This window comes from Equus caballus, chromosome 17 (genome assembly GCF_041296265.1).
Source record: "Equus caballus isolate H_3958 breed thoroughbred chromosome 17, TB-T2T, whole genome shotgun sequence".
Classification (NCBI taxonomy): Eukaryota; Metazoa; Chordata; class Mammalia; order Perissodactyla; family Equidae; genus Equus; species Equus caballus.
In genome coordinates this window covers 62765138-62790429 of record NC_091700.1, presented here as the reverse complement: position 1 = coordinate 62790429, position 25292 = coordinate 62765138, and the positions used below count along the sequence as shown (strand labels likewise).

Genomic DNA, 25292 nt, shown 5'->3' with positions numbered 1-25292 from the left:
GGCTATTACTGTGATAGACCTCATTACTGAAATTGATTCTCCTCTATGAGCATGTTTCTTTCCAGTTGGATTTATGCATTGTGTTGCCGTCTTAAATTAGCAGACCATGCATGCTCTCAGATAGTACCCTTTGAGGTGCCCTCAGACAGTCACCTATATATTTCTATTTCAGTCAATTCCTTTGGCTTTTCAATTCCATCTATGGCAATGTTCATTTGGTTACCTTTACTCTGGGCAGCTGTTAAATAATAAGGTTGTATGTATTTTATGTCAGACCTGATGATAGGTGATAGATATTAGAGATGAATAAGGTGCAAGAGATGAAATAGAATCCTGAAAGGCCCTTAGTTGTCACACTCCAAAATTCCACAAGAATACTGAATTTAAAATAAAGAAAAGCCATTCCTATTAGCTGGGTTCCTAAAATCCTACATATACATGTATGGGAAAAAGTGGTGAAAGGATATGTGAAAATTTCAAGATAATTATTAAGAAGAAACATGTTTTAAAGCAATGAAGGGAGTGTTATTTAAGTTTGATGGTAGACAGAAAAATAGATTCACTAAATGCTACATGATAGTGAACACGAGGGATGTTTTCCAAGAGAATTTAAAATGAAGAAAATATTGGGAAAGTGGTACTTGAAAGGAAGGGGGATTAAGAAAGATTAGGACTATATTCTTAGCAGCACAGCTTTTAAGTGTCTTTTTGCATAATTGCCTTTTTGTGTCTCAGTAAGTACAAGAGTCGCACTTTATTATTTTTTACCTGACGTAATCACTGGGTTTTCAGAAGCTTTCTCCTAGTAATCCAATTGTCTTATTAGATTTACTTCACCTGTGCGTCACTGTAACAGAGCAAAGGTTGTTGTGGCCTCAACAACTTCTGCCCACATTTGTAACCTCTGTCAGTAATTCTCTTTGTTTCATGGGCAATTGTTGAACATATTTCTTTGGACTTGCTTGGAAAAAGACTCCTGTATATTTTCAAAAATTACTTAGCTGAGTGATGTCAATCTAAGTGTATGTTATTTTTCACTGTTCATGGAGAGTGCAAATATTTCTAGAAAGAGCTAAACTACTGACAAGATTATCGTCCGTGAATTTTCATTCAGAAAAATAGGTGGTTTATCCTGTATTCAAAATCTTATCCCCTGACTGAACTATTATGAATCATGTCACAAAATGTCCTTGTCTCTTAACATCTTTAAGAAATTTTAATTCATATAAGAAATTTAATATAAATAACAATTCATTCTGTTTAAGGTATGTATTTGTCAGTGTCACTTCAGTGATCTCTTTGACAATATTGACTGATTTAATTAATTGACTAATTAAATGTCCAATCTTGCTGCACCAAGTATTCGAAGCAGCATATAGCCTATATTATGGTCATAAAATTCCATTACTGGAAGAGGTTTATAGATCATCTTGCTTCATGTCTCATTTATAAAAATAAGAAAGCATTGGTCCAGAGATTTTAAATTATTTTTTCAGGCTTAGTTAGAAGCAGAATGTGAATGGGACCCTAGTTCTTCTAAGTTATACTTTAGTGGCCTTTCAACACTCTGAATAAAAAAAGTTTAATTTTGTATATTTGACACATTTATGTGAAAGGAAGTTTTTTTTTTTTTTTTTTAAGATTTTATTTTTTCCTTTTTCTCCCCAAAACCCCCCAGTACCTAGTTGTATATTCTTCGTTGTGGGTCCTTCTAGTTGTGGCATGTGGGATGCTGCCTCAGCGTGGTTTGATGAGCACTGCCATGTCCACGCCCAGGATTCAAACCAACAAAACACTGGGCCACCTGCAGCGGAGCGCGCGAACTTAACCACTCGGCCACAGGGCCAGCCCCTGAAAGGAAGTTTTTAATAAGCATTTCTTGATAATGAATATGATGATGATACTTAGTAACGTTTTATGTAATCTGAGGTGGTATCCAGTCAGAAAAGTATGTTTAACTCACTGTATAATCTTGCTATACTTGTGTCCTTGAAAGGTGTCCTATGTACATTTTCATAAATCTATGATGTGCTTCTATGACCCTAAAGTCAGGTTTCTAAGATGTTTAACTTTTCATAGTTTCATATTTCTGAACTTATTTTTCACCTGAATGCTTATTTCAACAATTGTAGGAAATTAAACTTGTTCAATTTAGAATATTCAATTTAATGACCATCAATGAACTTAATTCAGGGTTTCTCCTAAGTTACAGAGTTGCTGTTAATTCTGAGGAGGATTACATATGGCCAATGTGCTACAGAGAGACCCAGAGTTCTTTATCAACCACTGTGCAAGCTGGCATGTTCATTTGCTGTCACAACTCATTTCCACTGGTTTCTTTTTGTGGCACCTACCCATCGTGGCATCCACAGCCTTACTGGAAATCATTTGTGTGCAGCACAGCTAGTCCTGGAGTTTGTGGGGACTTTCAAAATCTGCTTCAGGCCTCTATTTCAACTAATACCCCATACGAATTTTTACATCCCTGCTTTATCACCCTGTGGTTCCAAGGAAACAGAGGATTTACTTGTTTGCCTTATTAATTCCTCTGAAGGGGAAAAAAGCAGGTTGTCTTCGATATTTTTTTCTCCCGTTCTCTTCATTCCACCATCTTTCTGCAACCTGCCAGTTAGCCTGGAAATGACTAGGAGAAAGAACCTTTTGTCAAGGATTTCCAATGAGGTCTGGCTCACTTGCATCTCTGACTCCCTTCTCTGTCCTGAGCTATGGACACCTCAAAACCTCAAAAGACAAGTTTGAGATGCCCAGAACACTTTTGTACCAAATTATTGTCTCTGGAAATTAATTGCAAAATAAATTTTTTTAGTGTCCCTTCACATGTTTTATAGCTTTATTAAAGTACTATTTACATGCCATAAAATTCACCCCTTGTAATTGTGCAATTTAATGACTTTGAGTAAGTTTTTAGATTTGTACAATAAATACCACTGTGAAAAGTCAGAATATTTCTATCACTTCAGTGGATCCGTGCATGGGCTGTGCTGTGTATTTAAAGTTCAGGCATTTTTCTTCTTCCCCAGCTTTTGCTTTCTGCATAGTTCTCTGACACCTCCCCTACACATTTATCCAGGCTCACAGAAAGCCAGGGATATACGGAAAACTTCTCATGGCCCACTACGGATTTTTCATTTCTGAGACCTCATTGTTAAATTTCCCTATCAGGGTTACAACCCAAAGCTAGCTAAGTCACTTGTCATCCCTGTTCATTAGCTACTGAGAGCACTATTGTTACTGACTAGGCCGGTGCTTTTTCTTCTTCAGTCCAAATCCAGTGAGCTCCATCGATCAGCAAAGCTTGTTGTTCTGGCTTGTCCCACCAAACGACGGGGAGAGGGAGTCGATTCAGGCAAGACTGCCACAGGCTCTCACTGTTCAAAAGTTTAGTAAATTTTCAAGATTAACATGTCTGAAGTGTTGTAAACCTTTGATTAACTTCCAAAATCCTGAAATTCTTGTTAGTGTCTATTCCGTCCAGTTTCACAGTTGCCTTTGGGGAGAGGTTCTACTGAGCTCTTCAGTTTGCCATCCTGGAAGTCCCAACGCTCAAAGTGTCTTTTGAAATTCAAAGCCCGAGAATAGACTCTTTCTTCTTCTTGTCATCCTTTACCTTAGTCATGTTTTGTGACATCCTAAGTATTGTCTGGATGGGGCGGAGGCATTGAGGTGGGAGGCTGAATTCTACAATTTAAAGAAATGGAGATAAAAATAAATTCTGCTGTGACAGTAACACTGAAATGTCTGATGTCCCCTTTCATGCTATAGAGATCCTTTTCCCTTGCATTCTATTCTATAAAAGATTTCACATGCAGCACCAATACATGTTGCTAGCCAGATTCTGACCTGAAATGGTTGCCTTTCCCACTAGTGTTGATTTGTACTTTTCCATAAAACAGCACCATACAATTTCCCCTGTCAGTGTACCCAACACACAGAAACTCTCGATAAATAGTAGTTAAGAAAAAAAGAGTCATTTGTGATTTAGTAGCAAAAATTAGATAGGCAAGTAGAGGCAAAGGTGACTTGGATTTAATTTATTAAGATATTAAAGAATTGGCTAAAAATCTTCAAAAAATTACTTAGCTTTAGGTGTCATTTTATATATAATTAAGAGCATATAGTGCTCTTAATGTATACCGGAAAAGTATAAAAATGCATTTTTTAGCAAAAATAAAAATTAAAGGAAAAGGAGTAATACATGTAATACAAGTGAACTCATGAATTAAACATCATTCAAATTTATTCTTCAGCTTCACAGTTCAATGAATCTGAACTTTCAGAAAGAATTTTCAGAGAAATATTTTTGATGGAAATATTCAGAATAAAGTGAACTTTTCTTAATCGTACATCAGGATATAAATGAGAATGGCGACAGTTTTGCAGCTTTGTTTCATAAAGACATTTAATTTTCATATTGTTAGTAAATATTTTTAAGGACTGAAAAGGGTAATTTATTGTCCCGTTTTAGATTCCAAGCTATGTAATCTCTTAAAATTGTCTGGTCCCACAGTACACTGAAACAATATTTTCCAAAGTCTAAATAGGAAATGATGCAGCTTTAGAAAATCCTGCTGCTGGGCAAGAAAGCTGTAGTTCTTTACAAAATCTCTCAAAGACTACTGGGGTAGATCACACAGCATCAATGGGCTGACAAAAATCTTTATCTCCTTCTTTTGGGGTAGTTTAGATTAAGAAGTTCTATCAAAAAGCACATGCTGTTTTAAATTATAGCCCACAGGAAAAAAAAAACTTGATTTCTTTTTTGGTTTACCATTTATGTAAGAAAATTCTATCATCTCTTATATACTGGTTGCAGAGATCAGAGTAAATTTCTGAATTTCTTGCTAGCTTGTTTCATTAAATTGTTTTCCTCACATTTTGACTTTCTAAGTATTTAAGCAGGTAGTACTACATATGAAGAATAAAGAAAATTTCTCCTTAGATTTTATGTATTAAAGCACTGTTTCATGGACATAGTTAATTCAAAGAACAATTTAGGCCCATTCAACACCATTAGATGTTTTGCTCTGACATTTAAATAGAATAAATGAGCCTCTTTCCAAGTGAGAAGCACCTTTCTTTGCTTTTTAAAATTCTTTAAGTGAAATTCACAGAAATGGCTTCATTGTTTTGTTTCTTTTTCTAATAAATACAGAAGTGCCTTGACATTTGTGTTACAACAGTGATAAACCTCTTTAAAGTATCAATGTGCTTTGGTCTTGAACCACACACATATACACACGCAAAGTCCTGCCCTCTACCAATGGTCCATTTACTTTGCATTGTGTCCACTAGTGGTGGAAGTGCACGTTTACAGGATTGTTAGACTTTATTTTTGTTGCGTGGGGGGGTATTTAAATCTTTGTGCATATTTTGTGGTGTAGTGGTTTCAATCTCTTGGGGAATGTCTAAAAACCATAGATGAACAGGCCCCACTCCCAGGGGATTGGCTTCACTCGGTCTGGTGGGGCTCAGGCATCAGTATTTTAAGAACCTCACTTAGTGATTTTAATGTAGAGGCAGGTTGGAAACCAATTGTCTTGATTTTAGGATTGTTACTAATCCTAATACCCTAAATACTTAGTATGCTATTTAAGGAAAATGAGCCCTGTTTATTCCTATCTTTGGCTTCTCCTAGAAACTACTTTTCTACCCTTGTAAAATAATTTGAATAATGCCTGGATCTTCAAGATAGCAAAACTTGTAAACTTTTTTATCACTTAAATTTTATTCAAAGACTAGAACAGTCTGAAGAGGCCAGTTCTCCTCTTTCCCTCTCTTACCTCTAATCCTGCTGCCATGCATTCCTCTTGAACTGAGGATTTCCTCAGCAAAAAAAGTACCTCCAATCTTTCCAAAGGAAAACAATCCAGTAGAAAGAGAAAATTTCACTCCTCTCATTAAAAGATTTACGTTTTAGCCAAAAGGAATGTATAAGCATCCTATTTTGGAGACAATGATAATGTTTTATTTTACACATTCTACCAAGGCAAAAATTTCATGAGTAATTTGTTAATCATTCTTACAGTGAAAATGAGTTAGCAGCATACAATGGGTTTGGGTTAAAACTAACATGGAAATATATCAGAATGATGGGAATGCATAAAATGAAACTAACTGCCTGCTATTAAAATGCACATAACCTAAGCTTTCACAAAATTATATACTACAAATAATGATCATTAACCAACTAATGTCCAAAATTTATTTATGTACATAGTAGACATTTAATACTTGTGAAATGAATGACTATGAACTTAAATATCAATCAACAAGAATATCAGTTCAACGGTCAACAGAAATAGCAAATTGAAGCATCGATTTATTTGGAATATATGAGTTACATTCTAACTCTAGTACCTTTTAGTTGGGAAATCATAGGAAAATACTGAAATCACCAGCTCCTCCAATCTAGCCTGACCAGCCTCCGGGAAATGTTGTGAGGCTTAAGCAAAATCCAGTAGTATGAATGAAAACATTTCTATAAGCTAAAAAGTACTATGCAACTTTAAGATATTATTACTTTTCAATAATATTAGTTACCCAGTAAAACTGAACTTCAGAGATATTTGTACTGTTTACATTATCAACAGAAGCTCTACCAATGAGACAAGTTAGCCTCTTGGAACTTTCTTCAACGTAAGTTAGTAACATCATATTTTAATGTTCATATTTCCTATGTATAATTAATACATTGCATTATTTTTAAATTTTAAAATTGTACGAGAATAAAGAATTATACTGAATTGATCCTATTATACAAATAATAATCACATTTAAATCATGAATGGAAGTCCAAGATTTGTGAGAAACAACTAGTAACAAGTTAGCACATAATTTGCCATTCTCATCAAACTTATGATAATAATAACCTAAAACCCATTAAATGATAAACGTTATTATTATGTTACAGGATGCTTAGTCATTTTTCATAAACGACTGCTTTAGTATTACTTTTAAATAGTGATACTTTTCTAATTGTTTCCTTCTTGATGTTTAGTTGCCACTTTTTGATTTTTCTGTATCTGTAACTATCAGAAAAGTTATTGGTATACCCTGACAACATCTTCTGATAATTAATCAAATCATCATTACATGTTTTCCACAATTGAGTATAATAAAGCAAACAAACACTACACAAATCTGTGGCCTATGTGCTGATACAAACAGACAAATATGCTCTCTAAAAACAGTATAATTAAACTAGTAAAAATAACAAAATGATAAAATATTTTCAACCACTGGGGAAATAACCCATGGTTAGAAACTATTATAAAATATTTTGAAGATTAGTAAAGATACATAATATAAAAACTCAGACAAATGTAGCTAAACCTCATGGAAATGTAAAATCTTAATTGAATATATTGGGGGGAAAAAGAAAGACTGAAAAGCAATTATGTAGTCTGTATTCCAAGAAACTAGAAGCAAAGGACAGCATTAAATTCAAAGAAATAAAAGAAGAAAATTATCAAAATAAGAGCAGAAACCACCCTATGTCTACACGGCTTCACTGGTCAATTCCTCTGACTATCTAAGGAACACCAATTTTACACAAACTCATCCAGAAAATAGTAATAGAAGAAACGCTCTACAAATACTTTTCTGAGTCCCTCGCAGCCTTGATAAAAAATTTACAAGAATGTCACAGGAAAAGAAAATTACAGATTCTCATCAATTGCATATAAATATCTTAAACCAAATACAAGCTAATTAAATCTGGTGATACATAAAATAATTTGACCAAGGGGGATTTATGGTAGAAAAGCAAGGGTAGTTTAATATTCAAATATTAATAAATAATATGAATCATTACATTTACAGAAAAAAATGAGATAATATGTTTTAACAGATGAAGTAAAAGTATTTAACAAAATTTAACACCTATTTCTCATACATAAATTGTTAATAAATAGAAGTAGAAGGTAACTCACTGAATTATATATAAAATAACTATGAAAATCTTATAGGAAACATCATGCTTAATGGTGAAATATTGAACACTTCCCTGAGATGATAAATGAGAAAGGATGTCCCTTCTATTAAACGTTGTACTGGAGATGCAAGACAGTGCAATAAGAGAAGAAAATCCTTTTAAAAGGATAGGATTGGAATAAAAGAAATAAAACTCTATGCACAAAGAAAATCCAAAAGCAAATCTACAGATATACCTATTAGGAAACTACATGAATATTTCCAAACCCCTGCATGAAGCAAAAGTTACTGGTTACTGGTCTAAAGGATGATTGAATGGCAAATAAACCTTAGAAATTATAAATAGTGAATTAATCCAGAGAGATTTGCAGGTTTACCTCCCCTGGAGTCATTTATTTACATTTCAAAGGGTGATTGGATAAGTGCCATTCGCCTCCTCATCCCAGAGAGACTCTCTATACCTTAGAAAGATAAGTGTCCATGCTCCCTTGCAGGTTCACTCTCTGTCAATCTCTCTCTTTCTCTCCTTTTCTCTTGAGAAGAGGAGTTGTAGCTATACAAGTTTCCATATATAAGCTCCAAGACTCATAATTCTGGGGTTCTTTCCCAGAGCAGACCCACCTTGCACATGCAGAGTTCATCCACTTCTCACCAGGTCACCTTTTGGGGTAAAATAGGGTATGGAAAATCAGCACTAAAATATTCTGTAAGTAAATAACCACCTGCTTCTGAATCAGAAACCTCATATTTATTGTCAAGGAAGGAAGGGAGGGAGCAAAAGAGGGAGGGAGAAAGAGCAATAAAAAGAGAAAGAAAGAAAGAAAGAGAACAAATGAACATATCAATTTCATTTGAATAAGTGAACTTAGCAAGATTATTTAATACATGATCAATATACAAATATTAATTGTATTTCTATTGTGGCGGATCAGAATGGTATTTCCCATGCCAAAATGTGTCTCTTTACCTTAATTATTTTTAAGAACAAAAGACTCTTTGACTCTTTGAAAGAAACTTTGACCTTCCCTCTAACTGCCTAAAAGAATTTAAGATAGAAGGGGCTGTCCTCAGGACAGGCCATCACATAGAAAACTCTGGGGATTGGTAGACAAGGAGGGGCCTTGCTAAGCACATTTTTATCAAAGTTCCGTCTCTCAGGTCACATCTATAGATGGCCCGGCAAACACTTATCAAACATTTGCTTTCCCATCTCCCTGTAAATTACCTTCCTCCTCTTTGAAGTCCCAAACCACTACCCCCAATATCCTCCTTTGTCTTTAGCTGAAGATGGTATTTAAGGTGGTGGCTTTGGCCATTTTGGTGAGTTCCTCAGTTTTCCTGGGTTTCTCCCAAATATACATGTTATTAAACTTTGATTTTCTCCTGTTATTCTGTCTCATGTCAATTTCATTCTTAGACCAGCCAGAAGGACCTAGAGGGTAGAGGAATTGTCTTCCTCCCCTATACCTGCAATCCTAATCAAAATTTGAGAAGTTTTAGTCACATTTGACAAATGGATTCTCAAGTTTATACAGAAATTCAGAGGGCCAAATAGTCTAGGCAATCTTGAAGAACAAAACAAAACTGCAGTACATTTACTACAATACTCTAGGCATACAAATGCCTAAAAATTGCAAGAATGCAAAGTAGAAGAACTGTAAGGGTCTGAATAATAAATATAAAATGGAGTATAGCATACAGAAGTGAAGAACACAGGCTATGTAAAACAATGTCTAGGTTGTGAATTTAGATTCTGTCATTTACTAATTTTGTGACCTTGGACACATTATTAACCCCTCAGGGACTCAAATTCATTTCACATAAAGCGGTGCTAAAAATAGTAGCTTGTTATAAGGTTGTTGTGAGGATTAGATGAAATAAATTATGTAAAGTGTTTTGGGAAATGTCTGGAACATATTTAGCACCCAATAAACATTAGATATTATTACTCAAAAAGGAGAAAATATGCTACATGGGAAACATAGAGGGTAGAGGAAGGCAAATGTGATTGGAACACCGAGATCAAGGGAGAGAGCGCTACAAGATAATGCAGTGGCGGAAGGCAGACATATGACAACGACTGGTCCTGTTGATCATGATAAATGTTTAGGAATTCAATATAATTGTAATTGGAAACTAATGGAGAGATTCAAGCAGGGCAGTGACACAATGGGATGCACATTTTAGAAAGTTCTCTGGCTTCTGTGTGAAGAACAAAATGTGGTTGTTAAAGAAGGATACTAGTTATAAAGTCATATAAGCCAATACAATGGAGGCCTGATCTAATGTTTTTAAGTTGAAATGCTGAGAACTGGTTTGATACAGGCTATATTTTGGAACCAGAGCTAACAAGATTTGCTGATAGATTGGATGTGCAGAATGAGAAAAAGAAAGATCAAGGATCACTCTGAGGTTTTTGGTGTCAGCAACCTGCAGGAATGGTGGTATTATTCAGCAAGATGGGAAGAAGGGAGGACAGGAGACTAGGCCAAGTGGGAACTCAATGTTTTAGATATACTTAACATGAGTTGTGTATCTTGTACCAAAATGGGCATGTTGAAAACACTCTTGGAAATAGAAGTTGATATATAGCTCAAGGGAGAGATTAAGGATAGAGATAAACATTTGTGTGTCAGAGGGATGATATTTGAAATAATAATAATGGCAATTATGATTATATATTCTTAGTTATGCATATCTTCTTCTTGCCAGCCTCTGTGCAAGAAGCTTTTTATATATCATCTCATTTATTTCTCAGAAATAACCCTAGGTGATAGATTCTACTTAGTGTCCATTTTAAGATAAGAAAATTAAACCTGGAGCTGGAGTAACTTTCATATGATCACAAATAATAAGTAATAGAGCTATGATTTGAACAAATGACAGTCTGACTAAAATCACTCTTCTCCAATTATGTTACCTTTTTTAACATCAAATTACCTCCCTCAAGTCAGAGAATTAAAAATGTGGCTTTCTAACTGCATATAACTGTTTAAGTTTGTCACTATGTTCTCTCTCATTTAATTTATGCCACATCATACAAAAAATATAAATGTTTATTTGAATTATTTCGTATTAAGAGAACAATAGTTCTTCCTCATATAAATTTATATTATAATATTAAATCAATACGCTATAACCTTATAATGCAGTAGCTATTATCTCTGTGTCCTTGAAGGAGAAAACTGAAATGAAACCACATTTTTTATTAAGGAGTCTAATGTAAGGAGTGGCAAAGCATCACCAATGGGGAAAAAATAATTTATTACAGTTACTAAAAGTTTTCTTCTTACATTATGAAACACAAGATTTTAGCCAATTGTACAATGATTATGAATTCTCTTTTGTGAATCCATCAGCCTCCCATTTTATTTTATTCTATTTTATTATTATTATTATTATTATTATTATTATTATTATTATTCTTATTTTGGTGAGGAAGACTGTTCCTGAGCTAACATCTGTGCCAATCTTCCTCTATGTTTTTGTATGTGGGATGCCACCACGGCATGGCTTGACGAACAGTGTGCAGGTCTGCGCTGGGGATCTGAACCCGAGACCCCAGGGCCACCAAAGCACAGCATGCAAACTCAACCACTGTGCCACCAGGCCACCTCAGCCTCCCATTTTAAACAGTCTTCCATGTACTCCCTTTGCAGATCTCTTCTGTGGTCTCTGAGACACAGTTCCACTTTAGCTGAATCTCTCCTGTGAATTTTCTTTTCCTCTACATAACCAACCTTTATCTCAACTCTTCTTAATTAAATCAATAGCTCCCTTTATACTTTCCACCAAAAGTACTGACCAACCCTGAGGGGCTGCCGAGCGTTTGAGGTAAAAAACTTCTGGCAGCACAGCTGTGAAACCAAAGACATTTTTCTCTTCTTTGCTTCTTTACCGCCATGGTCTTCACTCTTCTTTCTGTTGATTTTTTCTCTTTCCCTTACCTCTCAGTAAAAAAGAGTTTCTCCATGTCTCAGAGGTGATAGCATGCAGCCAGAGCAAGGTATTGCGAATAATCAGCATCTGGCAGGGGTTTCCTGTTATGGAAAGATCCCACTGGGAGCAGTGGAACATAAGCAGACATGCTGCTGCTACCCTGGAGGAATGATCGTAACCGGGCTACAAGACTGTAGTCCTAGATCTTAAATCCTTTAGATAAATGCTGCTGCAAGGAGAAGGAGCCAGGACACACACCCCTGTCAACATGATGCTTTTCCTTTGAAATCTGAAAGACTCCTGAGTCTCCCAGGTTTGGAAGCCCTTCTCCAAGTGAGAGTATCACTTTTTTAGGATATTTTCTTGTATATTTTGATGGGCCTGACAAAGCTACTCCCTGGCAGTTCTTATGCATACTAAACAGAATAAATGGCACATTTCCTACAGCACAAAATGCTTAAATACAAAATATTATGCAATTATCTTTCCATTCTGAGATATATCTTTTATTAATAAAAGATTATTTTATGAAATAAGTTAATATTTCTTTGAAAATAAGGGATTCACTTCCAAATAGCAAGACAAACAATTTGGTATGTCAAAAATGGTTTCCATTTATCACAGTGCAGAGCAATTGCCTTCATTTCAGTTTATCCAGGAAAATAAAGGATTTCAGCTCTGGTTTTAGAATTCTATCATGCAATTTGCTTGTGTAGGGCTTTTATAAGCAATGCATAGGTTATTAGGTTATTTTTCGGAGAGCTGTTGTGCTACAGTTTGTTAATTGTAGGAAGGGAAAATTTGAAAAATCACCATCCATTTGTGCCCTGGTTGAGAGTATGAGAAAGCAGCACAGTGTTAGGAAAATATTATAGTCTTGTAGCTAGACATCCCTGAGTTAAAATTTTATCTCTATCATTTACTAACCATATGGTTCTAGGTGAGTCCCTGAACAGCTCAGTTTCCTTAACTCTAAATTATAAGAACACATATATTTAAAAAGTTTTGGATGATAATGGTAATTGCTATAGACTGAATGTTTGTGTCCCCTCAAAATTTCTAGTTGAAACCTTCCCTGACGTGATATTATTTGGAGGTGGAGCCTTTGGGAGGTGATTGAGTAACAAGGGCCAGAGTCCTCACCAATGAGATTAGGGCCCTTATAATAGAGGCTCCAGAGAGCTCCTTTATCTCTTCCACCATGTGAAGAACCAGGAAGCGGACTTTCACCAAACATGAACATGCCAGTGCCTTGAATTTCCTAGCCTCTGGATCTGTGAAAAATAAAATTTTGTTGTTTATAAGTCACCCAGTCTATGGTAGTTTGTTATAACTTCCCAAATAGACTAAGACAGAAGTTGATACCAGAAGTGGGGTGCTACTCTAACAAATACTTAAAAATGCAGAAGTAGCCTCAGAACTGGGTAATGGGTAGAGGCCAGAAGAGTTTGGAGGTGCACCTAGAAAAAGCCTACACTACCATTAATGGACCCTTCAGAGTAATTCTGGTGAAAGCTCTTAAACAGGAGAGCCATAGAGAAAGCTTCAGTCTTCTTAGAGAATAACTAAGTCATCCTGAACATAATGTTGGTAGGAACATAGACGGTAAAGGCCATTTTGATGAGGTCTCAGGTGAAAATGAGGAACACGTTATTGGACAACGGAAGAAAGGTCATCCTTGTTATAAAGTGACAAAGAATTTGGATGAATTGTCATGTTCCAGTGTTTTGTGGAAGGTGGAACTTGCGAGCAATGAAATTGGATATTTAGCTAAGGAATTTCTAAGCAAAGTGTTGAAGGAACAGCCTGCTTCCTCCTGACTGCTTACAGTAAAATGTGAGGAGAAAAATGACTTAAAGATGGAATTGTTAATCAAGAAAAAGCAGAAATTAAAGATTTGGAAAATTCTCAGCCTATTCATACAATAAAAGATGAAAAATGAGGGTGTGGGTAAATAACCATTTGATAAGGAGATTAGTCAGCCATCTTAACTAAAGCCAGAAGCTATTGTTCAAGGCAATTTTTATTAATTAGAAGCAACCTTGTCTATGATAGTTTGTTAATAGCAGCCAGAACAGACTAAGACAATAATATATCCATTGTATGACAGATAGCACTCATTCCATATATGGTTCCCCACTTATTATGATTACTATATAAGCATAATTGCACTCAAGCATACGTTGCTCAATTGTTCTTAATCATATATCATGATATATACCATGATATCATGAAATAGCTCTCAGAATATTTTGAAATCAGCTTTTTGGAATAAGATACTGAAATCGCTAAAGCACCATGTAACACACAGTGTAAGAATCAAGAGAAGCTACACACTGATAAAAAGTACCTAAGCATCTGGCAAACAAGACTGAGAATCTTAATGGTATAGTCAGGACTGCAAGTTTAGGTTGTGAGGACTTTGTCCCAAATGTGTCACCGCTTTGAGTAGATGAACATTCTATGTACTGGCACGATTTCTCTGAGCTGATAGACTTTGTTGGTTTACCTATGCCACATCTAATTCAGGATTGCCAGCAGTAGGAGTCACTGGACAAACAGGTTTATGATTACATTATTTTTTGGTCTAGGGAGCTACAAGTGATCCAAGCTTGTTCGTGTAAAACACTTGCCTGTACCTAACATAATTCGTGATACCACTGTTTCTTAAAATTTTCAGAACACAATTCTGAACACTGATTAAATCTATAGCAATTAATATAAGCTACTTTCTGCACCTAAAGTAAAAGTGCTGTGCCTTTGGGATCTATGTGAGTCTCTTTAGACCACATCCAGAGGACAATTAGACCTTGATGATGCTATCCTATTACGCACTTGAAATAAGTAAAAATGCAGGGATGAGAAAACTCTGTGGCTTTCCAGCCTACATGCCCCGGATATTGGGATACTTTAGGATGTGGAAATTTCAGCCAAATAAAGGAAGGAAAAGGAAAGAAATAAAGTTTTCCACTGGCTTTTAGTATGCAAACATCTGTTGGTGATTTAGGAGGTCTTTTGGCTGATTTCAGCATGAGTGAAGTTGGCAATCAATGTGAAGTATCTCAGTTTCAAGGGAAATTATTATGGAATGTTTTTGTGGACAAGTATTCCATTTCAGTAGACCAAAAGTTAACATACATTTCTCTGGAATGTTTTCTTTTTTCTTTTTTTGAGGAAGATGGACCCTGAGGTAACAACTGCCACTACCCCTCCTCTTTTTGCTGAGGAGGACGGGCCCTGAGCTAACATCTGTGCCCATCTTCCTCTACTTTATATGTGGGACGTCTGCCACAGCATGGCTTGACAAGCAGTACATATGTCTGCAACCGAACCAGCGAAGCCTCGGCCACTGAAGCAGAATGTGAGAACTTCACCACTATGCAACCAGGCTGGCCCCTGGAATATTTTCTTAAAAAGAGAAAACCAAAGCACATAATCTTAGGATTTTATTCTATGCCTAATAGGTATAATCCAATTTGTAGCTTTATGAACTGCAGAAAATATTAGGCAGTACCTAGATATATATGAAATGTAAGCGGACTTGAGCTTCAATCCTCACATTTCCCATTCTCTTCCCAGCATTCCCAGATGGACTTTCTTGACATACCCAGTGCCTTCGTGGTCTCTCCTTTCTCTTATTTGCAGATCCTATGATATAATTTATTCATCCTATGACATAAATCGAAAAAGCCCTCATAGACATTTTCTTTGCTTTTCAACAGATAAACAAAAAAGGGTCTCACAGTGAATTTTTAAAGCATTAGTCCTGTGTGTTTCTGATTGTCAGTCTGTGTGCATAGGGAGGTGGATATGTTTAAAGATATTAGTGTAACTTTTTCTTCCACTCTTGAAATTTACCATTTGTATTTCAGATTAAATAACCTGAATTCTCTTTCATTTTGCACGAATTGCTTCCTGGGGTACTATCCTCCCTTAGACATGAGAATTACAATGAAAGTAAAATGGAGAAATAATATAAATCAAGCAAAATACAAAACACAGCAAAAGAAAAATAAACGCATCTGTCTATGAAATGCCTACAAGATGGAGGCAATTTTATTCTCCTCTCAAATTATTAGGGTTATTGTTTTACTTCTTCACACACATTCTATATTTATACATCTTCTCAGTTGCAATTAAATTCATTTGCTTATGTTTATTAGTCATCATAAAATATACTCACTATTGAAACCATCAATATGCCAAACCAAATATTTCTAACAAAGTTCCTTTAGAAGTGACTGGAATTGTAGCAATCTGCTCCATACTCCCCAAATGAGGCTTTTCTCAAGTACCAGGCACCTGGGACTGACTTCTCATGACTCTCTGCTCACCTACCTTATCTTCAAATATCATCTGCAAACAGTTATGATTCTTTTTCTTCCTGTCTTATATATTCATCACATCATGATAGACAACATACTAAACCATTTCTAGATTGCTTACCATGTCCAGGCCTTTTGCTCAGCAATAATTTAGCAGTTTTGCATGTGCACTAATCTAACTTCAATAACTTGGATTTTGCAAGAAGGATAAGAGGAAAAAGAGAGCCAATATCAAATATTTTATTTGACCCTAAGACCTTTGGAGATATTTTACCAAATAATTTCAAATTACTATCTATCATCATCAATATCATTATCTATCATCATTGGTATCAATATCATGTCATCATCACCATCATCATCATCATCATCTTTCCTTTTCTCTATATAGTTCTTGAGAAATCACAATTTTTAACAAATGTCCTTTCATTTAACCTTGCAATGGCACTGTAAAAATGACCATCTTACACAGCAACTAAAGTTCAAGGAAGTTTAAAAACAAAACTGTGCAAAATAAATGAACTACTAAGCAATAACGTTGTGTTTCAACACTGTGACTTCTAATTTTAATGTACAGAATAGTTTTCACACTAGGTGTTAGATTTTTAATATCTATATTTATTATTATCATCTTCAATATATGCACAAAAGTTTCCGGGCAGAGCAGATTATCATCATTTACTTAGAGAAAATAATAAGCGTGATTCCTCTGTGCCCCGATTTTTACCACTGGAATGGCAAATGAAAACCAGATATCACAGGGTCTGTATTGTAGGTGAAGGACCAAGGAAAAAAAATCTAGACTTTATATAGGAAAGAGACCACAAAAAGATAAATCTAGAAATTTATATAGGAAAGTCCCCCATTCCCTTCAGAGAGAGTCTTTGTGGAAACGTAAGGGGAAGGATGCTGGGTCCTCACTCTTTGGAATACAAATGAATCTCTTTAGGAGAGATAGAAGACCAGTCTCCAACTTTACAAGCCAGGGAATGTCTCCCTTTCCCACGTCACATGCCCCTTTGAAATACAAACACATATTTCTGAAGAAGTAAATCTCTCTATCTTTTTTACTAGCTAATGAGTTATAAATTAACTTCTTAGGCTTGTCTTTTAGCCTAGGTCTGAAATTTCAGCAAGTTTTGCTCAAAAAGTCCTGTGCATAAACATAAACATATTTTCTAAACAGCCTCATGCCAGGCTTAGATGAAATGTATTTTTATAGCAAAAGTATACCATATATTAAAAAGAACGATAATTTCACAGAAACTATTAGTCTTTCATACCTTGCAAAAGAAAATAATATCTTGTATTTTTTTTAAATTTCAAATAGAGTACCTGCATTTGCTAGTTTTAAATTGACATGAAATTACTGATTTGTAATTAATACAATTTTAATATCAAACTAAGAATTTTGTCTTCACAATAAGATATGGCATTTATTCATTAAAGAAAAAAATCAAATTGAGTACTCTGCTTGAGGATTGAGTAGGATGATGGAAATGGCCAGACTCTTGTCCTTAGTAGCATTGTGTCCTTGATCAAATCATTTAACAACCCCATACTGAAATCTCCTCATCTGAAAGGCTTTAATACAATTACAAATTAATAAGATCGCTGTGGCGATTAGATGAATTTATATATTTAAAGCAATTGAATACCATAGGCAGGGAATGCATTTCTCCGTATCTAACACAGTGCTTTGCAATTAGTAAGTATTTCATAAATTACTTCATGTTTATCAAGGTATTCTAAGAAAGCTGGAGCTTCAACACATGAAAGTGCTTGATCACTGGATAGTATAACTCCAGATATTTGGGTGAATTTAGAAAGTCTTTAACAAGAACAGTTAAGGCTGCCAAAATTAATCATAAAAGTGTGTGTACTTTTAAAGACAAGAATAAATCATGAGTTTGCACTATCTTGTGCTTGAAATGTTCTTAAAGTCTTGATCCAGGTACATTAAGTTCCCACTTCACAAATGAGATATATGTGGAATCTGTGGAATGAATAAGTTAACGAATCAATGTTATCATATATAAATGAATGACAAATAAGGACATGGTTAGGAAAACAAAAAACAAAACAGGAAAGATACCCATGAGAAGTGTCAACAAGTTTCCAAACATTTTCACCAAAATATCTTTTTTCTCTTTGTTAAGATCAAAGCTAGAGAAGGGGACAATGTCACTCCAAGATGAGGACCAAACAGTAATAGCAGTAAAAGCAGTCCTTGTGATCTGAACAGCTATACGAATTCAATCAGATTGCTTTTTCCTGAAAAATAACTTCTCATGCTGAAAATTCACCTAGCATTATTTCTTGAGAGTAATAATCTGATTTCTTGTTACTGGGGTTAGTTTTTGCATTCATTAAATTCTCCACGTTAGCATAAACTCAAATTTTGTGGTTTTGCTTAGTGTGACATAAGTGATTGAAGTAGGCATCTTCTCGTTTAAGTGTAAACCTTTTAGTCTATGTGTATGAAAACAAACAGCAATAATAAAACAGAGTAACTGCTAACAATTTGAATAATCACAAAAGAAATCACCCAAAACTAATGTTGAAAGCATTTCAGAATATTTGTATATTTTTAAAAATTTCTGTTTCCTCATATTTAATCTGCTGAATGCATTTTATTATGATACCTTGCTGTTATTTTTTAACAAAATAATTTCTGGATTTCCATAAAATCTTTCTTGATTCCAAAGTGAATGATCCAGAACATCTACTGTTCTTATATCATAGAGAATAATGTTCAGAAAGACATGTTCAGAAAGAAATAATCCTCCAAGGAATTAATTTAAAGATCCTGCAAAAAATTTTCTATTTTACTAAAATTGAAACTTTACTAAAAGTTCTCCATTATATTCTTTCTTTAATTCGTACTTTACACAATATGCCATTCATCTGCTATGTGGTTTCACCTCTATAGGGAAAAAAAACCCTACTGCTTTATGTTGACTCAGGATTTCCTTTAGACTATAGTTCTTATCAAAATGGTTAGGATCTCATTTCCACAAAGGTGAAATCCATTGTTGTTTTATCTTCGAAATACCATCTATTTCAAAATGTCTTATTTAGCAAACACTCAATATAAACTGTTTCACTTAATCTAATTCCTTTTCAAATGAAGTTGGAAAGTAGTAATTTATTCACATTAGTTGAGAATGAGGTATTGTCTTAGCAGCAGCAAAATGAATTATTAGCAAAATTCAAAGACTCTAGCGCTGGTTCTGATGGCCTGGGGCAAGTCGATTGCCTTAAGTAGAGCTATATATGTGATGACTCTTGACCATTTAACTTGAAAATTTAGAAGGAGGAGTGCTTAAATGTCTCTCTCATTTAAATTCTAAGATCTCATTACTTATAAAGGTGTCCCATCCAAATGTGTAGCTGTTCCATTTTTTACAGGCAAAGTTCTGTAAACTGAAAAAGAATATAACATTGCTGATAACAATGAACTATTCCAAAGCTACCTTTACTGCCCTCTCTTTAAAAGTATTTCAACAAGTTCTCTTTTGGTCAGTGGAGGTTTTTAATGGAACAGGGTGGATTAATTTGCTTCCCTTCTCATAACAGCGCCAAACCTGTAAGAAGTTGATTGAAGAGTCAACATTCATAACGGGAGGAATCAGAAGGCCGAGAAGTGTCAGGAGAAGATGCTCATTCTGACAGTGGTACAGATTTGTTACATATCAACGAGCATGTTCCACTCAACATTAACTGTAAGAAGCAGGGTAAAGGACAGTGCTAGCAGTCTAATTAGGAGCCAAATCACACAGAAGAGCAAAGCTGAGCCCAGGATGCATGAAATGGCAGGAAGCAAAAATGAGACAGGGAACAGTAAGTAGGACTGGGGAATCCTCTAAGTTAACTGAGAAATAGAAATAGGTTATGGAACAATTCAGTTTAAGATATTGAGGGGAAATATTTTAAATGCAAGACAAAGAATATTTCAAATGCAAGACGTGATCATGAAAGGATGAGACAACAAAAAACATTTCAGTAGCAGAACTCGCAAACTGGCTGCCTGCCACATGAGTCTGGCTGCACATAGCCACAGATTGACATGTTCAGATTGAAGAAAAAAAGTAAATAGTCCCCAGTCTTTAAAAGCTTGAGATTCCACATGGAAAAAAAAAATTACACTCTTCAACAGTTCCCTATTTCATTCAGAAACAAATCAAATTCCTTACAATTCTGTATAGGAACCTTCAAGAACTGCCCACACCATAGCCTTACCTCTCTGACCTCATTGCCTACCTCTCTCACTTTGCTGTAGCCACTTTGGCTTTCTTGCCCTTCCTTCAACACGCCATCTTTTACACTAATAGCTTCTTCTGCCTGCAGTTCTTGTCCTCCGATACCAGCATGACTTGTTCCTTCATCTCCTTCAAATCGTAACATACTGACTACTCTATTTAAAATTGCAATCTCACCCATTATTCCCTATCTCCTTTACTATGCCTTATTCTTTCTCCATAGCAGTCATCATATTTAAAAATATTATATAATTCACTCATTTAGTATGTATATTGCTGGCACTTTCCCCAGTAGACTGTGAACTCGGTGAGGGCATGCTTTTTTGTTTTACTACTTTAAGTGCTGAAGACAATATGACCACCATTCCCACCCCCAGTTAAATCCCCATATATTCCTAAAGTTTGGAAGATGCTATAACACCAGATCTACATTATCTCATAACAAAAACTGTTTAGATTCCAGCAGCACACGTATCTCTTATATAAAGCATTCATTCTGATGTTTACCACAGTCTCCAATATTCCCTTTTGTCTCCTCAACAATGAAGCTTGGAATCATCATTTCTCATCAACCTTGTGATGATCTTTTTTCTTTTCTTTTTCAAATACTGAAGTTAAGAAAAAAGTTGAAGTACATATTGTATCTATTATGGAAACATAAATAAGATAAAATAGAAGAAATATTACTTTAGGGAAATGAAGAATACATCTCTTTATTTGGTTTTAATATGCACTTGGATCACCATTATGACACAAACCTGGCACGCTTCACTTATGCCATTATTTCCTGACCCTGTTGGAATGCTAATTTGAGGTTTCTGAATACAAGGTATGTGAAGATATGTGAAACTCGAAGTTTCAACTGGCATGGCAGATTGAGACCAAATCATAAAAAAAGTTAAATATTATATTAAGAAGTTTAGAATTAATGTTGGATAAGCCTCCAATTAGAAGTACTATGACTAAGTTTTTAGAAGAATGGATGGGGGTACAATGGAGAAGATAGATTCTTTGTACTCACAGAAAACAAAGAAAATTTACTTTTACTATTCTCTTTGCCATATTTTCTCCCCGTTGAATCTTTCCCATTTGTTCCTTACCTACTTTAGTAGAAGGATTGGTTTATATTTATTAAGTAATTCATCAATATGCCAACTAATATTTGACAAGGAATCCAAGAATATGCAATGGGAAAGGATAGTTTCTTCAATAAATGGTGTTGGAAAAACTAGATAACCACATGCAAAAGTGTGAAATGGACCCCTATCTTATATTACTTAGAAAAATTAACTCAAAATAGACTAAAGACTTAAATGTAAGAGTTGAAACAGTAACATTCCTAGAATAAAACATAGGGAAAAAGCTCCTTGACTGGTCTTGGCAACAATTTTTTGGATATGACACCAAAAGCACAAGCAACAACAACAACAACAAATAAATGAGTGAGAGTATATCAAACTAAAAAGCTGCACAGCAAAAGAAACAATTAACAAAATTAAACAACTTATGCAATGGGAGAAAATACTTGAAAACTTTATATCTGATAAGAAGTTAATATCCAAAATATATAAGGAACTCATACAACTCAATAGCAAAAAACTCAATAGGATTAAAAAATAAGCAGAAGATCTGCCTAGACATTTTTCCAAAGAAGACATACAAATGGCCATCAGGTACACATAAAGGTGCCCAACATCACTGATCATCAGGGAAATGCAAATCCAAACCACAAAGAGCTATTACTTCACACTTGTTAGAATGGCTATTAACAAAAAGACAAGAGATAACAAGAGTTGGCAAGGATACGGGGAGAAAACAGAACCATCGTGCACTGTTGGACGGCATGTAATTTGTTCAACCACTAGAAAAAACAGTATGGAAGTTCCTCAAAAAATTAAAAACAGAGGGCCAGCCAGGTGGCGCAGCAGTTAAGTGCACACATGCCGCTTCTTGGTGGCCCAGGGTTCGCTGGTTCAGATCCTGGGTGCAGACAGGGCACTGCTTGGCAAAAAGCCATGCTGTGGTAGGCATCCCAGGTATAAAGTAGAGGAAGATGGGCACGAATGTTAGCTCAGGACCAGTCTTCCTCAGCAAAAAGAGGAGGATTGGCAGTAGTTAGCTCATGGCTAATCTTCCTCAAAAAAAAAAAAAAATTAAAAACAGAGATACCATATGATACAGCAATTCTACTTCCGGGTATATATCCAAAGAAAACAAAATCACTATCTTGAAGAGATATGTGTACCTCCATATTCACTGCAGCATTGTTCAAAATAGCCAAGACATGGAAACAACCTAAATGTTCATCAATGAATGAATGGAAAGAAAATGTGGTATATATACACAATGGAATATTATTCAGCCATAAAACAGCAGGAAATCCTGCCATTTGTAACATCAAGGATGGACCTTGAGGGCGTTATCCTAAGTGAAATAATTCAGATAGAAAAAGACAAATATGTATGATCTCACTTATATGTGGAATCTATAAAAGCTGAACTCATAGAAACAGAGAACAGAATGGTAGTTGCCAGGGGCTGGGGGATGGAGACATGGAGAGATGTTGGTCAAAGGGTACAAACTTCCAGTTATACGATGAAATAGTTCTGGGGATCTAATGCACAGCATGGTGGCTATAGTTAACAATACTGTACTATATACTAGAAATTTTCAAAGAGAGTAGATCTTAAATGCTCTCACCAAAAAAAAGAAGAAAAGGTAATTATGTGAGGTGATAGATGCATTAACTAACCTTATTGTGGTAATCATTTCAGAATATATATGTGTATCAAATCACCACATTGTACACCTTAGACTTACATAATGTTATATGTCAATTATATCTCAATAAAGTTGGAAAAAATATACCATGATATTGTCTCACCATTATGAGCAGGAACCATGGAAGACACAGGAATAATGGAAATGGTTGGGTACAAAACATAACAGAGATATTTCTAGCCAAATAATTTGAATAGATGAACCTCCCAATTATTTATAAATTATTTATATTTGTTAAGGGGAAGCAAATATAAATCCAGCCAAACACTCCAGGGGCTAATCAAAATTATCAGCAGTTAGAGCTTAAGAAGTGTTAATGACCAGCTGGTCCATTCCCTTTTACAAATAGGGAAACATATACAGAGAAGCAAATAGAATTTTCTAAGACATGGCTATAAACAGGCTCAATATTCTTTTTAGTATAATACACAGCCTCTATATTTATGGTAGATGTTGTACTGTTTCCATAGTATGCAATTGAGTTTTAAACCAATGTTTGAAAATTTCTTTTTCATTGAAGGCAATATAAAACAGGAAAAGACCAAATCAAGTTTATTTTAGAATAACCTACCTCGGCTATTTGGCTAAAGCAAACAAATAGCAAAATGATAATTTTTTAATTTCACAACCATGCTATTTCCCCCAAGACAAAATTTTCCTCATGTTCAGTAGGGAAGTTTTGTCACTCTATGTGTCTATTCGCAGAATGGGATCACCCACCTCCAATGCCTCCTGGTTAATGATCAGAACACAAGGGGTGGGAAATTATACAGATCCATTTTAAAAACTCAGGACTTCATCTGTTTATTGTGGGACATGATGCTTCTTTACTTTCCTTAACTACAACACCCTAGAAGTGTCCGGCTGGCCAAAAGAAGGCCCAGAGCATTCAAATTTAATTCTTGATTCAGCCGTCTAGATTACTTTGTTTGACTGAGAGAGTCCTAGATCCCAAGGATAATGACTACTTAGTCAAGTACACTGCTTGCCAAGTCCCTCTATAGTGGGCCAAAGTGAGATCATAATGGAACTCTGTAAATTTTTAAAAATTTCCTTGTCCCTGAACTGACCACTCCAGATGAAAGATCTTCAAGTGAGTGTAGGGAACGACTTGGAAAAGGGTGAAGTTATACCTGCTGGAACCGGACCACTCTGACTTTTGCGGCAAAAGAGAGGGAAACACCTCAGTGACATGTTTTAGACCCAGGGAAGTCTGAGGGAGGGAGGAATGTTAATGATCTCTTTAAGATTCACCCCAAAGCCTTGCTCAAAGAAGGAAAGCACTCTGGAGCAATTCTCCCAAACCCTGAAGGCACATTAAATTTAACTGACTGCTGGGTTTTCCACCCCCTGACAGAGTTCGCTGACCATGATTTGATCACCATTCATCTTAATCTTACTGAGATGCCTATCAGAAGCAGCAGCGGATGGCTCCCAGCCTCTGTACTTACCACACAAAACATATGTCAACGCCTCCAGCTGTTCTCCCAACACCGATTCCCATAGCCATAACGGAGTCAGTCTGTGAGGGGGATGAAATCCACTTCGCCAGAGACACGGACAAACAGGTCAGTTTGGACCGCCTGAGGGCTCCCGGAAGGCCGTAGAGTACAGCAGTTTTGCGCCGGGCATGCGCGGTGCCCTGCCCCGTTTTGGCTTCAGGCAGTCCCTCCAGCGCACAGTTTTGGGCCAGAGCCAGTCGGCAGCTCCACATCCCGCCGCAGGGCCTCTGGAGCACAGCGCGCTGAAGCGTTATGACTCTGACTGTGGAAGGTCCAGGAGTCCACGAGCACTGGAGATCGCGTGATAGAGACTGTGAGCCAACCTCCTTACTGACCAGTCTGGGAGGGGCACGGGGCGCTCAGGTGTTTCTCCTGCCAGGACTCGGCTGCCCCCGTAAATGGCCTGAAGTCCCAGGAGATGGGGCTTCCTGTGGGAAGTGAGGTTGTGGCTGCAATGCTTGGGGCCTGATTCCTCCATTCTCTGAACCACCCCTGATCCTCAGTGGATCCCAGCCCATCTTCTCCCTACT

General features: G+C 35.9%; 1 long non-coding RNA gene across 1 annotated transcript in view; it reads right to left on the bottom strand.

The window, feature by feature from the left end:
- The window catches only part of LOC138918468 (uncharacterized), a 35292-nt gene extending 10420 nt beyond the window's left edge, over positions 1-24872 (bottom strand). The window contains exon 1 of the long non-coding RNA XR_011427872.1: positions 24712-24872. This is a non-coding gene — a long non-coding RNA (uncharacterized lncRNA). The remainder of the gene's footprint in view (positions 1-24711) is intronic.
- Positions 24873-25292: the final 420 nt, after the last annotated feature.